Source organism: Polypterus senegalus, chromosome 2 (genome assembly GCF_016835505.1).
Source record: "Polypterus senegalus isolate Bchr_013 chromosome 2, ASM1683550v1, whole genome shotgun sequence".
NCBI classification, from domain to species: domain Eukaryota; kingdom Metazoa; phylum Chordata; class Cladistia; order Polypteriformes; family Polypteridae; genus Polypterus; species Polypterus senegalus.
Genome location: NC_053155.1, coordinates 120,408,040 through 120,426,449, shown reverse-complemented (window position 1 = coordinate 120,426,449; position 18,410 = coordinate 120,408,040). Strand labels below are relative to the sequence as shown.

Below are 18,410 nucleotides of genomic sequence, written 5' to 3'. Positions count from 1 at the left end.
ACCCCACCACCGTCTGCTGATGACTTTGCCGCCATATTTCAGGATAGGGTTACTGCCATCAGCAGTCAGTTTTCAGCCTTGCTGACACCTATTACTGTATACCTCATTCCAAGCAACACTCATCATTCTCCACATTCTCTCCACTGTCTGCCACTGATATTTCCAACCCCCTCTCTGATCACCCCACTACCTGTCCACTCACTCCTATTCCCTCACATCTCCTTCAGACAATTTACCCTTCCTGCGACTACACACATCATTAACACCTCAATCAGCTCAGGAACATTCCCTAACATCTTCAAACATGGACTCATAACCCCACTTCTCAAAAAACCAGCACTCAATCCATCCCAAGTTAACAACTACAGGTCTGTCTCTCTCCCATCCTTTCTTTCCAAAACACTTGAACATGCTGTTTCTAATCAGAATCCATTCTACTGTGTAAAGAATAAATTGCTTGATACCAACCAGTCCAGCTTCAAAAAGAATCAGTCGCCTGAGTCAGCTCTACTGACATGGTCAACCATCTATGCCATGCTGGAGCTACCAACATGTCATCAGTCCTGATTCTGCTAGATCTCTCTTCTGCCTTTGACACGGTCAACCAAGACATCTTTCTTGCCACCTTCTCTGACCTTGACATCACTTAGACTGCTCTCAGGGCAGATTCTACAGTGTGTCCTGGTGAGGGGAGTTGTCAAAGTCACACCAGTCATGCACTGGTGTCCCCAAGGATTGGAGCTGGGTCCTCTACTCTTTCTAAGTACACCACCTTGCTGGGCTCTATCATCCAATTACATGGGTTCTCTTATCAGTGCTATGCTGATGACACACAGCTGTACTTGTCATTCCCCCCAAATGACAATACGGTATCAGCTAGAGTCGCTGCATGTCTTACTGATATCTGAACCTGGATGAAGGACCACCACCTACAGGTCAACCTGGCAAAAACTGAGCCTCCTGTGATCCGATCCAGCCACTCTGTTCAGCTCCCCATCTCTGTACAGCTTGGCTCACTGTTGGTAACACAGTCAGTGTTGGAGTGGTATTGATGAGCAGCAGATTCGTGCTGTACAAAATCCACAAGATCAAACCTTATCTGACAGAGTATGCAGCACAACTTCTGGTCCAGGCTTTGGTCTTGTTGTGTCTGGACTACTGCAACTCACTTCTGAAAGGAGTGCCCACATGTTCTATCAAGCCACTGCAGATAATCCAGAATGCAGCGGTGCGTCTTATACCAGCCAAGATGAGCACGTCACTCCTCTTTTCAATTCACTACATTAGCTCCCTGTAGCAGCACACAATAAGTTCAAATCCCTGATGCTTGCCTACAGAGTAGTCTTAGTGTCAGCATCTGTGTATATGGAGACACTGGTGAGGTGCTAGGCTTGTTGCCCACTCAGGCATGCCTGGGAAAAGCATCTGCTGATGCCACCTCTACATGGTATCAAGTCTCAATCGAGACTCTTCTCCTGTGTAGATCCAAGTTGGTGGAACGAGCTGCCCACCTCCATCTGAACTGCTGACTCCCTCAATGTATTTAACAAGCAATTAAAAACCCATCTGTTCTGTAAATATCTGTCTAATTGAAAAGAAGAGAAAAAAAAACTTCGCACTGTGATACTTTACATTCTTGGTTATTTGGTTCAGTTTAATTGCTTTATTGATTGTAATCTATGATTTTAAATCTATGAGTTATTAGATCTTCACTTGTGGCAATCAACTTATGTTACTTGTCCTATTACACTTGCTCAACAAACAGGCCTTGGCCTATTGTTACTTGATTATTTACCTCTTTAGTATGTTGCTTTGGATAAAAATGTCTGCTAAGCAAATAAAATTAAAATGTAAATGTTGTGAATAGATGAGTAGTAATTTCCTCAAACTATGGAACTCTATAAAGACCCTGGATTTCAAACCCTGAGGTTGTGGGTTCAAGTCCTGCTACTGACACTGTGTGACCCTGAGTAATTCACTTGACCTGACTGTGCTTCACCTGGAAAAACAAAAGAAATGTAATCATTTGTATCATAAATGTTGTAAGTCGCCCTGGATGAAGCCATCAGCCAAATGCGTAAGTGTAAATGTAATTGTTGATAAAAATGGAAAGTGGAGGTCGTAGACATAACCTTCACCCCTTTGCATTAAAAATCCAGGCGGAGGTAAAGAATTTTTGTGCAATCGTGGACTCTGACTTAACTTTAAATCGCATATTAGCCATATTACTATGACTATATTTTTTCAATTAATGAACACTGCAAAATTAGATCTCTTCTGACACTGTAAAATGCTAAGAAATGAATTCCCACTTTTGTCAGTAGTTGACTAGATTACTGTAATGCACTCCTAACTAGATATCCTAAGAGAGAAATCAATTAATTTAGAAAGCAGCTAGAATCTTACTCAGAAAACAAATCGGAGCACTTCTCACCAGTTGCAGCATCATTATACATAGGTTATCTGTGTTCTTTAGAATGGACTTCAAACTACTAAAAAAATGTATATAAAGCCTTAAATAATCTTGCTCCTTTTTATACTTTAAAGATCCTAAAGTCATAAATAAAGATTTTCTAATAGAGGTCTGCTTTTATTCCAAGAGCCATGCATAAAAGAAGTGGTGAAGGAGCCTTTAGCTGTTATCCACCAAGAATCTGGAATACTTTAAAAATAGAAATATGCCAGGCAAACACTGGCTCATTAAAAAAAGACTTCTATAAACCCGTTTTTTAAATTTTGCTTTTTATAGCTAGATTTAAGTTCTACTCGTAATAAACTATAAATCTGTAAAATTCCCATATTCCTCAATGAATTTGCAATCATTATTAATCCCTATTTTTCTGGAGTTTTTTTTTTTAGGGTCTTCTGCGTTTGTATTTTGCACCATCACCACTTGACCAAAGTCCTGTGCAGCCACCTTTGATGTTGGAATGAAAGCAGACACCAGAAGACTCCCTATGTCCAATTCCATAAAATGAAGCCGAAAAGCAATAAGGGACAACTTAAAAACATTTATGTTAGGTACAATACCTAAAGGGGCCTGGTTGGTCTGTTGGCCTTGAAACCCCTGCAAATTTAGTTTTTTCGGCTTATCTGGAGTTTTTTATTTCTGTCTTTCCTGGCCATGTGACTTTACCATCAGATTCATCTACTTCTCTATTAATTTTATATCTATTGTATGTAGTGTGTATTATATATTTTGGTTATGTTATTTATTTATTAATATTCTTATCTAATTTTAATTTGTTTTTCTTTGCTTGTACTTGTTTCTTTGACATCTTGTAAAGCACTTTGAGCTACATCCTGTATATGAAAATGTACTATAAAAATAAATGTTTTTGTGTGCTGTTCATGTTGTGCACTCTGCATACTCTTCTCATGCAGCTTGTCTTTCCTTTACCTCAAAGCTGTTTTGTTTCAAAACTTGAGGTGTTGCTGTTTCAGTTTATTCATGTTATGGTTAAGTCATGGTTATTACCTTGGTTTAAAGTTATTTCTTGTAATCTTTTAATCTTATTAAGTTTCAGTCTTTCGTAAATCTGTTTTTGGTTTGCATTTAGGTCAAATTCTGCAGTGGCCAGGCACCCTGCCCGGGGTTTGTTTCCTGCCTTTTTTATTTTTCTTTGTTTATGTTTTCTTCAATTAAGTAAGTAAGTAATTAAGCATTGTGTGTGTATTTTTGAAGGCATTCCCTGTGTTTTGTGTGCAGAGCCCGAAGAGACAGAACTGCTGAAGGGCTGCCCTCAGCCTTTATATTGTGAAGCTGGGAGTGGATCTTTCACTGGTTCGCTGAAGTTCTTAGAGTGCATTGATTATAAGTATTGATTTTCTGACTTCTGGATTTTGCTTCTGTTTGTGGGTTCTGATGTGTTGCCAGGATGACACCCCCACCCCCCATCCGACTGGTGTTCAGATTCATGTTTTATGTCTGTTTTGTTCATTCCTGGGGTTTTTTTTTATTAATATTTTGTTGCTTATGCACAATGTTTTTGGTTTTTTTTCCTGCCACTCACCATTAAAAAAACTGCTCTCTGCCCTATACAGTATATGCAGAGGGTCTCCCACAGTTCCTGGAAGTTCATTGTTAATGCACTCTAGAATTGGTGAGTTATGTCTTTTGCTGTGCTAAATATTTTTGTGAAATTTTGGATTTTTCATCTTTTGCTCTAATTCTCGACTACTCTTGAGATTGCATATTGGGATTTTTGGTCACCTTAGATTGCCTTGCTTGCAACTCCTATTTGTGCTCTACACAGCTTCAGTGTTTAGTAGAGCCTTTGTTTTATTTTAAAAAGATTCTACATGGCCCTTTTTGAATCAAGTCAGGGTTTTTGATAGGATTTCCCCATCAAACTGGGCATTTTTGGAACTGATCAGGATTTATATATTTTGAGACTCCAAGCTGGTAACGAAATGAACCACCCAAAAAAAAAACAAAAAAACGGTCAACTTAGCAGCAGCTTTGTGCAAAAAGAATTTCAGTTTTTAAAGAAATCTCTAGATTCAGTGGATAGTTACTTCTGAGATTATTATCAAGCTTGGAAAAAGCACTTGTCTCTGATTATACATTTGTGCACCTATAACAGGGGTATTCAATTAAAAGTCACTGAGGTCCAGTTATTAAATTTCGTCCAAGTAGAAGGTCCGAACCAAACTCCATCTTGTGTCTTGTAGTAGCCTTCCCCTTATAGCAAATAAATTCAAGGGCTTTTAGATTAAAGAACAGAAACATAATAAAATAAATTTAAAAAAAGTGCAAACAGAGTGGAATAACTCCTTTTCTCTTAAATTAAAGAGGTCCCAACCTGAAGAATTGAAGGCCTACACTTCAAGTAAAAAAGTCAACTCAGAAAACAATAACTAAAAAGTGCAAACATAGCATTGACTTAACATTTTCTCTTCTTTGTTCTTAAAATAAGGAGATCCCAGCCTAAAAACAATTGAGGGCTTACTTTTCAAGAAAAATAAAAATATTTCTGACTTTCTTGTTGCTGTTGTAGCTGACATCGCGATTTGTTTGATTTTTTCGCACATCTCGTCTTTTTGTTTTCCCTCAAATAATGTCTCAACAACGGCGTTTAAGCACTCCTTCACAACTGTCCCATCACTAAAAGTTTTTTTATGTTGCCCCAAAATACACGCTACTTTTAAGGAACACAAGTTTGCACGTCGCTGGGTTGTAAATGTATGTGTGATGAGTCGGGTAGATCTGTCATACTGGGCTTGCAGTTCGGTTATTTTGCGTGCCCTCAGCTCGGACTTCAGGGGATAACTTTGCTCAAAAGAGCTGTGCTTTGTTTCGTAGTGGCGCTTCACGTTGCCGCTTTTAATTAATGCCACGTTTTCGGAGCATATGAGGCACACCGGTTTTGAACTGCTCGCCGGAAGAATGAACATATATTTCTCCGTCCATTCATCTTTAAAACAACGATTTTCATCATCTACTTTCCGCCTTTTGGAGCAAGCCATGTTGTCTCTTAACTTAACCCTCTTCCTCTCTGCTGTTGTAAACTAACGATTTTATTGGCTCAACTGAGTGAAGCTATTGTCGTATTAACTGGAGTAGCAGCGCCTGCTATCAATAGCCACGACCGTCCAAAATAATGCTCCATGAAAATTATTTAATGTCGTGAATTTACCAGACTGGTCACGGGTCCGGACAGAACCACCACTCGGTCCGGATCTGGACCGAGGTCCGCCATTTGGTGATGCCTGACCTATAACAATCTGAAAGAGATAAAGGACAAGCTGTCTCAGGCCTCAGCTTACTTGGCAAGAATTAAGGATTTGGATGATGACAAGTTTTTTTTGTGTGAAACTAATAGTCAATAACTGCTGGATACATACACTATTCACTCTGTTGAAAGCCACAGAAATGCAGCCACCATTGAAACTGTAAAGCCAGCCACAAGAGTGATGCATAACACTGCAACTCCAGCCAATTCCCCTGTCTTCACCATGATTTGCTTGGAGCTACGTAACTGTTTCTTTTTCTTTTTTTGAATCTCAAAAGCCACAGTATGCCTTTGCCACACTAATAAGTCTGTCTTTGGATAAGACAAGTAAACCTACTACTACAGCTCAAGCCGCAGTGCGTGCCACCTCTCCACTATTTGTCTCCACCAGTTTCACCACTGTTTTCTTTGCACCAGGTACCCCAAAGATATGAAGTAACTTAATTCCAGCCTTTTGTTATTTTTCATGTGGTTATGATAAAAGTTCCAAAGCTCCTCACATCTGGGATTTAAAAGGAACTTTCAAAAGTTTCTGAGTGCATGGCCACATCTGCTAGAAGCATGGATGTAACATTGACATCCATTGAGAGTGTGGACGTGATGTTGGCATCTGTGAAGAGTAGCAGCAATACATAATGTTTGCTAAAAGTGTGCAAAACTACACAAAGTCTGTCGAGGATGCTAAGTTGCCTTTGTAAGGAGCAGAACCTGCCGAGTTACTGTCTGGAAACAGAGTGACTGAGGAGGAGACACTCACAAGTTTCAGTCCAGTACTTCAGTGTCATTAAAGGTAAATGTAAAAAACAGAAACTTGAAATTCAGTTTTTATGTTTTAGCTAAGTCATCCCAGCCAGCAATGCCCAGCTGTTTGTTGCCCAGTCATCCTTGTCGGGAGATGCCCAGCTGCCTGCTGTCCAGGGGGAACCATCATAAGGTGGTCCACCCTTCAAGTCTGGCCTGCCGGAGCCACCAGGAGAGTCTGCCCAATCGTGTGACCTGCTGGGGGAACCAGGAAGTGGTGCTCAGTTACCTGCCCTGCCAGGACCATCAAGAAGTGGCGTCTAGTCATTTGCCCTGCTGGGACTACCAGGTATTGGAGAATCAGTTCTGTTTGCCCCCACTAGGACCACCAGGAGGTGGCCTTCTCACCTCGTCTGCTCAGCCTGATCCAAGTCTCCTCACCTCGACTAATGTGCCAGGTTTAAGCCTTGTCATCCCATCTACCGTCCATAATCAAGTCTTCTCTTCTTGCCTTTCCCACAGTGGATAGGTGTACTTGTTGGACTTTGTAGAGGTGGCTGGGGTGTCTGATTATGTGATTTTGTATTTTATGTTTGTTTTTTTCATTCTTGATTCTTTTGTTAATGTTATTTCTGTTCATTTAATGCATTGTTCATTGCTTTTGATTTTTTCTGTGTACTAGGGGGCTTTGCTCGCCCACCCCGCCTGTGCTACGCACCAACCACTTCCCATCTCTGCCATTCGCATTGTGAAGAGGGGGGCTGAACTCACCCCAAGGAGATGCAGTCACCCTCTTAAACGGTGATACAATGGGAAACACATACAGTTTATTTTTACCTCCTCTTTGCTTGATCAGCTGCTGGCTTGCTGCTGCTGCCGTGCTGCATGATCTGCATTTCACGCGTCACACTTTTGTCAATCATCTACGTCCGTATATTTTTTCTCTTTTCACTTTTACCTTTTCATCAATATCGCATTGAATTTTGATTCCGTGTTTGGAATTACATTGTGAGAACGCAACGTATAACTGCCCGTGAGTGAATATCATTTCATTCTCACTACAAGAAATGTGTCTGACATAACCACGCAGGACTTTTCCAAATCTCTTTGCATAAGGTCTTGTCTTGTGGGGCTTCCGGTCCCAGGTGTGGTTACATTGCTTGGCACGAAGACTTGTCTTGTAGGACGTGAAAGTTTCTCTGAGACAATCACATCTCGTCTCCTTCCAAGATTTTTTTTTTTATAATAGAGAGATTTAAGTTGCCTGTCTTATGTTCAATGTGCTTTGTAGATGGTCCCACTTGTCAATCATCTTCAGGAACTGCCCTCCAGTCTATATATCTAGAGCAGGGGTGCCCACACTTTTTCGTCTATATATATATATATATAATATATATACTGTATATATATATATATATATATATATACTGAGTATACTTTATATATAAATATATGTTGGTGTACCTTGCATAACTGAATAACCCTTGTGGAACAATAACAGTTCAATACATTAATGGTCGCTACAGTATTTGGACTTAATAATCTTCATGTGGGAAAAGGCTGACTCGCATAAATAAGTAGAGCCGAATAATGCAGTCAAAGAAGTACCACATTTCCTTATGTTTGGGTACTTTTCCTCTGTGAGTAAGTTCCAAAACGGTCCTTGAGCTGCAGACTTCAGCTGAATGTCATCCTGTAGTGTCAAAATCTTATCCTCCACTGTTGAGGAGTTTTAGGTGAAACAGTGTTGCATTTTCTGATGCGAGTGAATCACCCTCAACATCTTCCCTAAATGGATAGCACATAAATGTAGCGATTGGCTCATGTTCTGCCCCACATCTTGTTAGCTGTTATTTGTTGAGCTATGCTCCCCCTTCATCCTGTCATTTATTAACACCCCATCAGTCATGTCCCACACTCACAGTGGTGCTATAAAAGTCTATGAAACTCACGTAAAGCACGTAGGTCCCATAATAAACATTTGAATACAATACATCCCATGTGCCTCAAATAGGCACCCCTTTCATCTCTTGTTTTGGTCACATACGAAGTGTATCTTTAAGGTATATAAACCAGTAGGTCTGGGTAGTTGTGGTACACAGCAATTTGAACCTCTGTATACACACTTCTCTTTGTCTTCAACCGTGGAAATCACACGCCTTGTAAGTGTCTTTTAAAGCTTTATTGTTTAATGTACACTTAGTCTGCTATGTATTGCTTTGTGAATCATTCTTTATTGTCTTTGATTGTACACCTGAAAATGCCTATATGTTTCTTTTGTATATATTTCAGTTTACAACGAGGTACATCCAGTAAAAGCCTTCAAGAAAGCTCACCCCTTGTCGTTTTTATGTGGATGTGCCTAGTTGTTTAAGCTCTCTGCGGCCGCGTTGCACGGACAGCGTGGAGTGAGGCAGAAAAGCTCAAGTAAAGCAAAGTCTTGAAACCGTCTGTCAAAGTCTGACGGACAATTTTCAATCTGCTCTGTGTAGCGTATGCTGTCAAGTTGCGCACACGCCTTCCATTGCGTCTCCAGCTCTGACGCGAGGTTTTGGATGTTCCCCAAATCAAGGCACTGCAGCTTTAAGGACAGATGTTGCATTTTTCGTTTGAAAGCATTAACTGAGCTAATCATATTGACCATTGTTTTGTCTTTTCCTTGCAGCTGTAAATTAAGCTCATTCAACATGTTGGTCAGATCGGTAAAAAAATGCCAAGTCTAGCAGCCATTGATCGTCATTAAGTTACTTGTATTCTGCATGTTTAATGACAAGGAGAAACTCCTTTATCTCCGGCCAGGGGTCTCGAAATCTCAGCAGGAATTTTCCCCTAGCCATCTGCTGCAACAAAGGCCTCTTTTATCATCTCTCCATCTTGGAAGAACTTCTTATGCTTAATGATCGAGTGACTCACCAGGAATGATGCTCCGGTGTCTGCCTTTCCTTTTGAATTCAGCTGTTGAGTGAAAAATGACGGTTGTCTGATTAACTGCAATTTTAGTTCCCTTACCTTTCTCTTTCTCAGATCAGTTTTCAGAAGGAAGTCAGTTTCGTAGTTTTTATGAACAGTTCAAAAGTGCCTTTCCACATTTTCCTTTTTTTGGAATAGCAATGATAGATTGACAAATCCGACAAACGCACTTTGATTGTGACATTGTGAGAGAAAAAAAATCCTCTTCCAATTCAACATGTCCAGCCCCCCACTATCATTTTTTTTTCATATCCCTTCTTTAGTCGATATAAATTGGAAGGCTAACTAGATCACTTAGATAGCTGGAGTTTTGCAGTAGCGTGCGAGTTTGATCGTGCGTGCGGGATGACCAGTGTGTTAGAAGAAAAGAGATCTCAGACTGGCCGCCCTGTATGTCAATCAAGTGGCAAATGCCATAGGGAGGATTATATGATAGACTAACATCTAAAAAATATTTTTTAAATGCAACGCAATCTGTTTGCACTACCTTTCCGATCTACCAGTCGATCGCAATCAACGTATTGGGCACCCCGATCTAGAGGATCTCCTACAATTCATTGCAAATGTGCTCTGGAGTTAGTAAATTCTTGTGTATTTTGCTGTGCTTAATATTCATGTGAAAAACTAAAATCTTACATTTATGTAAGTATTTTCACTTTTTTTTTGTGCCACTCCAAATTGTGAGTCTTCCCAAAAGCACAGTGGCCTCAATAATTGTAGAATGGAAAAGTTTGGAACTAGAAAGACTCTTCCTAGAACTGGCCATTCAGCCAAACTGAGTAACCAAGTAAGAAGGCCCTTGGTCAGGGAGGTGGCAAAGAACTCAATGGACACTCTAACAGACCTTCAGAAGTTCTCTGCTGAAATGGAAGATACTGTCAAAAGCAGCACTCCATCAGTCAGACACTTACGGTAGAATGGCTAACTTCTGTTTAAAGTGTGCCAAATGTCATTTAAAGTTCTCTGAGAGCATTACAAACAATACTCTCTGGTCTGATGAGGACTATGACCCTACAGTGCAGCATGGAGACAGCAGCATCATGTTATAGGGGTGCTTCTCAGAGGCAGGAACAAAGAGACTGGTCAAATTTGAGGGAGAATGAATGCAGCCAAATCCAGAGAGGACCTTGAAGAAAACCTGATCCAGGGTGCATGTGACCTCAGACAGAGGCATCACATCACCTTTTAGCATGACAATGACCCAAAGCAAACACCTCCAAGACAACACTGCAGTGGCTTCAGGACACGTTTCTGATTGTCCTTGAATGACCCAGCCAAAGCCCAGACTTAAACCCAAAAGAACATCTGTGGAGAGGCCTGAAGATGGCAGTTCACAGATTCTTCCCATCCAATCTAATGAATCTTGAGAGGGGTGAACACTCAAAGCTGTAACTGCTGTGAAAGGGGCTTCTGCAAAGCACTGAAAATAAGGATCTGAATACTTTTATAAATGAGAGATTTCAGTTTTTGATTTTTAATAAATGTGCAAACCTTTCATAAAACACTTTTTCATGTTGAAAGGAGGGGTTATTGAGTGTTCTTTATGGACAAAAATGGCAAATGTATCTATCTAAAATCTATAACACAATAAAGTATGGAGAAAGTGAAGGGGTCTGAATACTTTCTGAATGCACTATAAGTATTGTTGGAATTGAATTATTGTACCACCAATGAAATACAACTCTCCTTGTATGGCATCTTAATGTTTGAAACTGACTAATCATTAATGCAGTTTACTGTGTTACTTTTTTTCCCTACGTATTATGGACTGATTTGAGGCACATGTGGAGGTAAGTACTGCTGCCCTCACAGGACCAGGGCTCAAATACTAGTCCAGAACCTGCTTGGGGAGAGTGGGTATACTGTACCCATGTCTTGATGGATTTTTCTACAGCCTCCCCAATCTTAAACACATAATTTCAGCATTATTATATTTTAGTGTGACTCAGTTTGAGTGTATACTGTACATGAGTGTGCCTTGCAGTAGACATGGCATCCCAGTCAAGGAAGCTGCCAGGATAGGCTTTGGCCTCTTCTGACAATGAATTGGAATAAGTGGTTTCCATAATGAGTAGATAGATAGATGGATGGATGGATATTAGACCACTGCATATCAATTTTTTTGCCACTATGCAAGTTTAACATGCTTTGACATCACTGTTAGTGCCTGGTTGCATACAACACTGCATATTTCTATTAGGTTTCTATTTAAAAAGTCATTTTTTAAAATAAAACCTTATGGTTAGTAGTTCGCTGTTTTGATGAAGTTGGGTTTTATATGTAAGACATGGATGATTCTCTGAAGCAGTAAATTCAGATTTATTACTGCTGCCTGAGAAGGCAAAACATTAAAGCTTTAATAAGATTTATCAGCATTAGCCTTTCAAAGTAATCAATGTCTTTCTTGGCTGAATGCAGAAAGAGTGCCAAACAGGTCTCTTTAATTGCATTATTAACATGATTATGTGTAGTGAAATACCAAGTGAAATAAATCAGCTGAGGGAGTCGTAGTGACTAATTCAAAAGGATAAATAACATGAGTTTGTTTGATGGTTCTGTTCAGATATTATTACTTGGTCATTTGATTACATGCTGACAAAACCTTAATGGGAATTAGTTTAATTAAATAAACTTTTATTGAAAATTTTATCCTCTTTGAATGTGCGCAGATTGAAATAGTTAAAAACATTACCAGCTAGGAATCTGCAGTGAGATTGTGGGCAAAAAAGTACATTTTCTAAAGAAATAAAAACTTTCATTTTGATTAAGTCTTCAGGAACTAAAGTGAATGCACAGTAGATATACTGTATATATAAGGTCTTATAATAAAAATAAATAAAGTATTATACAGCAAGAATTATTTCAGCGAATTTTTTGGAGTTATCACATTTATCATGATCAACTTTATGATTCTTACTGCTCCTATCCCTTGTGGAGGTACAACTCCTTACACAGCCAGATACTGAATGTCCAAAAGCACACACTTTTATTTCTCCTTATCTTCTACGCACAACACAGTGCACCAAACAGCCACAATAACTCAGTTTCTTTTCACTTTTCTTTACTTTCCCTCTTTTCTTCTGCCACCTCTACTCTTCTCTTCTCCTCCCAAGCTTCGTCCACCTTCCACCTGACTCTGGCTCTTCTAATGGAGTGAGGCGGCCCCTTTTATAATGCCCCAGATGTGCTCCAGGTTCTTTGCCATGATCTTCCGGCGGTACTTCCTGGTGTGGCAGAAGTGCTGCATGAGCACCCAGAAGCACTCTGGGCATATTTGAAATTCCTTCTGGCAGCTCCCAAATTTTTTTCACTAGCCACCTCTGAATATAACCCATCAATTCCTATTCAGCCAATGTTTCACCTTGCTTTCAGTGATTTTAAGGTCTCTACAACATTAGTCTTATTACACTAATTCTACAATTCCTTTGGGAAAAGATCATTTAACTAATTTCTGCAAAATGTAGCATAAAACAACTTCATCCTGTGCTCCTGTGTTCTTGTTGAATAATTAATGTTGTCTGCACCCATATAATTCTGAATTCATATTCAATGTCAGTTCAACAATGTTAATCTGTACTGTTAGCTATTAAACATTATTTCTTAAATAAGTCTTACAACAGTTCTTTTGGCTTTGTCTGGCAGAGGTTTGTGTTTCTTGAACTCCTGTGATTAAACCTGCACGCCATATTCCAAAAGAGGCCTCATAAATGCTGTAAGCATGAACTCTCTGTAGGCCAGCATTCTCATAGTGTCCCATAGTGCCCTTTCTATTGCACGGAATGCAACTGTAGTGCACCGGGTTGATGTATAAAAGTAATATAAATCCCCTGAACAACTGTGTTAAAGTGACATTTTGCAGTTTTAAGCTGTGTGTATCAACATAGCAGCCAAACAGCATGAGCACAACAGGAAACACTCCTGTCATGCTGAAAGCTACACCTTAAATAATGCAAAGCTGCATGTTGGGTTAGACAGCTAAAAAGAGCACCACAAACATTGAAATGCTTTTAGAAATGTCAATTTAAAGTCATTAAAATAACAAAAGGATAAAATCAGACATGTGGCAATTACTTTCCATTGTGATTAATGAGATAGAAAGCTTGTTGCCTTTTGCCTGAGAATTATTTGTAAAAAGTTTTCACAGAGAATGGCAATTAAAGTCATAGACTTTGTGTCAAAGGTATAATTAATTATGCACCCCTGTCAAAGGTCAAATTAAGTTGGCAGAAACACAAAATTGCAAGAATCCCTGCAACTAGTGAAAACCGGAATGCCACTCTCCTGTAATAGAGGGTTACAGTGAGTGTGGGCACTATCTCAGGTTGCTTGATGGTACCCTTCCCAGGCTGGAAAACTATTATAAAGGAAGCACAGTTGCATGTTTTTCCCAGAGCCAAAGGAGAGCAACATTTTTCTCTGACTGTTCCCAGATTGTGTTTACATGGGGTTGCCTGGAAATTAGGGTTCAGACAGATGATCCTGTTAAGAAACACACAAGTTGCTCTGTGGGGGAGCTCTGTCTCACTGTCTGTCAGGAACTGTATGTAACCCAAATGTTCATCCAGGCTATATTCCTAGTATACTAGACTTAACCTTAAAAAAGGAGGATCTTTAGGAGGAAATGAATGGCAAAAGCTCACCTGCCCCAAGAAGTAGAGAAAAAGGTAAGGTTTGTGAGGAAGAATGTGTTATATTAGAACAAATGTGTGTAATAAAGACATTATTCTTGACTAATAAAAGTGTCATGCAGTTGTGTCCTGGACCAGGTGATGTGTGAGATGCCTCATTACATCATACTCCCTAATGCCCGAGTAGCCTTCTACTCTAATAATTTTCATTCTGTGGAAGGGTTTAGATCAAGCATCTACAAAGTCAGTCCTGCACAGCCATAATGGATGCAGTTTTTTTTATTCCAGCCTGACTGCTGAATTAAGGAACAATTCTTGCCAATAACAGATCTTTTCATGGCTTGTTGGTGTTTTTATTCTGCCATGTCAGGTAATGCTTGTATGGTAGATTTTTCTTTTTCAAGGATATTATCCAGTGATTTGTAGTCTGAAATGAATAATTAATTCTCAATCTTTCATTTCTTCTCTTCAGTTTCATTCCAAATATTTTATTAAACCAGATAGTTCGTGATTAATACATACTGGTATAAATGAAAAAAAAATTAGATGGAGAACTGCTGGTTTCTTTGTCATTTGTATCTTATTGCTAATAAGGAACAATTCAGAACAGTGAATGAAGCTGTTTAAGATTAAAATAAGCAATTAAGATCGATGAACCTGAACAAGTGAGACAACTAAAATGGAGCATAAAAATGTTGCTTGATTAATAAGTGCTTCAACAGCAGTAATTGACTTCTCTTTAAGAAACTGAGTTGGAACAAAAACCCGCAGCTACTACTGTTATGAATCTGGCTCCACAAAATAGCAAAGGAGTGATGCCTCCAAAAAACCCACAGAACAAATTTCATCCAAGCCAAGCTTGACCTATGAGAATGGGAGACATAATGCCTGTCTAGGCCTCAAAATGGAGAACAAGCTTTTAATATCTTTTAAGATCTTTTGAAACATTTTGAAATTTGTCTCAAAAGAAGGAATACCATGAAACTCCAACTTGAACAGAATCTTTATAACAGAGGATTTATTAAAATAAATTGCAAAAATAAGAAAATACTCAAAAATGTTCAAAAGGAGGTGAAAATCTCTACCTAACTTTCAGTTTTATTAGTGGGCAGCAAACATACAAGCTATAAAAACCTGGACACAAATAGATGAACATACACAATAGAAATAAAATCCTGCAGTACTTCTTCATATTCCCTGCTTTGTGCCGCAATAAATGCAAGTTATCGGCAATATACTAATAACCCAATTGTGTCACTTAGAATATGGAACCAAAGTAGAAAGCATTTAAGACAGAGAAGCTTCTATCTGTGGCACCTCTGCAAGAGAACCACCTCTTTCAACCTTCGCGAGCATATGCAGTTTTTAATATCTGGAAAAAATTTGGGATTAACTTGCTTAGAGATCTTTATATAGACAACGTCTTTGCATCCTATGAACAATTACATTCTAAATTTAACATTCCAGCTACACATTTCTTTCACTATCTTCAACTTAGGAACTTTGTTAAACAGAACCTTCCCGATTTTCCTTATCTTGTACCCTCATCCATGCTGGAAAAAATATTGCTCAATTTCAAGGACTCAGACACCATCTCTGCAATATATAACATTATTTTACAGTTCCTCCCTTTCAAAGATCCAAGAGGACACTGGGGAAAAGATCTCTCAATTAATATATCAGAAAAGGAGTGGAAAATAGCAATGCAGAAAATTCATTCGAGCTCCATATGCGCAAAGCATACAATTATTGAACTCAAAATTATATATCGAGCACATCTGTCTCGACTAAAACTCTCCAAAATGTTTCCAGGGCATGATCCAAACTGCGAACGTTGCAACCAAGTCCCAGCCTCACTGGGTCACGTGTTCTGGGCCTGCACCAAATTAACATCACTCTAGACCAAAATTTTGAATTACCTTTCAGACAGCCTTGGTATCACAATCCCTCGTAAACCATTAATAGCTGTGTTTGGGGTTCTTCCAGATGGGCTTAAAGTGGAGAAGGACAAACAAACTGTGATTGCATTCACTAACCAAATTCAATACATTCAATAACCAAACTTAGTAATTCAGAATGAAAAATGTATGAAAAACACAAATAAAAGAAACATAAACATAAGCCAGGGAAGAAACCCTGATCAAAATATAACCATTACATCTCTCCAGGACTGACTTTGTAGACAGCATCGGGTTTCTAAATCCTGCCTACTATTCCAATGCAATCAGACTCACCCTCCAGCTCAGCAAGATATTAGAAGTTGTAGGGCACATCTAATTCTAGGATATTGACCTGATGTAGCCTTACTGTGCACCAACATTCAAATGTGGCCCTCTAGCTTTATGGCATTGGATGAAACTTCAAATGACTTAAATAATTAAACACAATTTAACTTAAAAAAACATCTGAATGAGTATCCCCAGCTCTAGCACTAAACAACAATCTGTCCTAAATTTCAACAACTTTACTTTGATTTAAAGGTACTAAGATTAGCTGGAATGTCAGACTCCGGGGAATAGTTCTTCATGAATAAAAATATCATGGCATCAGTTTCATCTTGAGAAGTTTTGGTTGGAAATTTGTTTTATTTATTTATATATCTCAGAATCTAACTGTTAAAGGAGGTACTTTTCCATCTACATCACCACACTTCTGTATATATCTCTGTTTAACTGGTTGCACATTTGTAGATTTGTCTTCTTCTTCTTTCGGCTGCTCCAATTAGGGGTTGTCACAGCGGATCATCCAAAATTGTTGTCCGCATATTGATTTGGCTAAATTTTACACCGTATGCCCTTCCTGACGTAACCCTCCCAATTTATCTGGGATTGGGACTGGCACGAAGAAACACACTGGTTTGTGCTTCCCCTGTGGCTATGTTTGTCTGATTCGCTCAAATACAAATTTCAGCTTTAGCAGCACATTGGAAATTCCAAGAAGAGTAAAGAGTTTAACGTTTCATATACTGCTTTTGGCATACAGTACAATTGTGATACATCTGTCAAACCCTCCTTAACAGAACACTACACAACAGGCTGTAAACTAAACTTCTTGATGGGGATATCTGGTAGCATTTGATAAGTATACCAATATCAGGTTTGTCTAGTGTTTGTGACATGAAGGTTGTTAGGGGTCTTCTCTGTAGGTGATCTATCAACTTATCCATTCATCTTCTGAACTCTTATTACAGTCCAAGGTTACGTTGAGGTGGAACCTATTAAGGTAAGATTGGTTATGTGATCAGAGCCAACATGAGATCAATTACAATGCTAATGCAGCACAGTAAAATAAAAATATAATGCAGTTTATCAGTCTATTAAATCATCTTATGAAGCTAGATAATTATATAATAATTCTATTAAAATAATGCAAGTTAACTCTATTAATTGACTTTGCATTTTCTTCAATCATTTCCAGTATTATATTTAGAAGCATTCCAGTGTGTACATTATTACTATGCATCTAGTTACAGTAATTTTTCTAGAAAATGACAGCTAAAGTGATTAGAAATAAAATGTATGCATTATACTGTGTATGATCTAAATGTTAAAGAGGCTAAATGTAAATTCACAAATGGAACAGTTACCGTTCAGCTATATGTAGTATGGTTTTGTTGGTGACTGAAGCTTAATGTGATTAATGTAAAATCTGCAAAGAAGAAAGCAACATTGGATGTGACCCAGTCCATCACTGCACAAATTCATCCTAAAGACGTGTTTTAAGACTGTGGAGTTCAGCCAATGCCCCGAGGATTAGTTCACATGAGCACAGGAAAAAAAAAACAATAACAGGAACTGCATACCAGCTCTGTGAGGCAGCAACACAAGCCACTCTGCTACTACCCTGTATAATTTTATACTAGATCACAAAAACAATTATAGCATCCATACATTCAAGCAGTTACTATTATTAATTGGTTATTATACTCACTTTAGTCTCATTTCACAATTGCTGAATCTCAAAGTGTCTGGATTAACATGATCTAAAGGTAATCCACAGCAGGCCAGCCATAAATATTTTTTCCCATTAGATCCACTAATGTTAAATCCCTTAAAAAACAGTTTCAGCAGAAAGGAGTGCAGCAGTAGTCCACCCTGTGATTTCTTACTTCCTTGTTAGTTTCTCCGGATGTAATTTTTCATTCCTGCATTACAAAATGTGGACTGGTTGAAGTTCACCAGCTGCTCTGTTAATATTTAACTTTAAATATCTTGTAACAGGCACTAGAAGGGTATGCTTCTGCTTTCGTTTCACACCCTGCATTAAGCACCATTGTTAATAAACTTTACAAACAGACTACAATGCCTGGAGGTGGCCACTAGCATTATTAATGTGC

General features: G+C 38.8%; 1 protein-coding gene across 2 annotated transcripts in view; it reads right to left on the bottom strand.

Moving 5' to 3' along the window:
* LOC120523292 (immunoglobulin superfamily member 5-like) overlaps positions 1-18,183 on the bottom strand; it is a 207,799-nt gene extending 189,616 nt beyond the window's left edge. For both annotated transcript variants that reach the window (XM_039744494.1, XM_039744495.1), the window contains exon 1: positions 18,005-18,183. The gene's annotated coding sequence lies outside the window, so the exon portion shown is untranslated. The remainder of the gene's footprint in view (positions 1-18,004) is intronic.
* Positions 18,184-18,410: the final 227 nt, after the last annotated feature.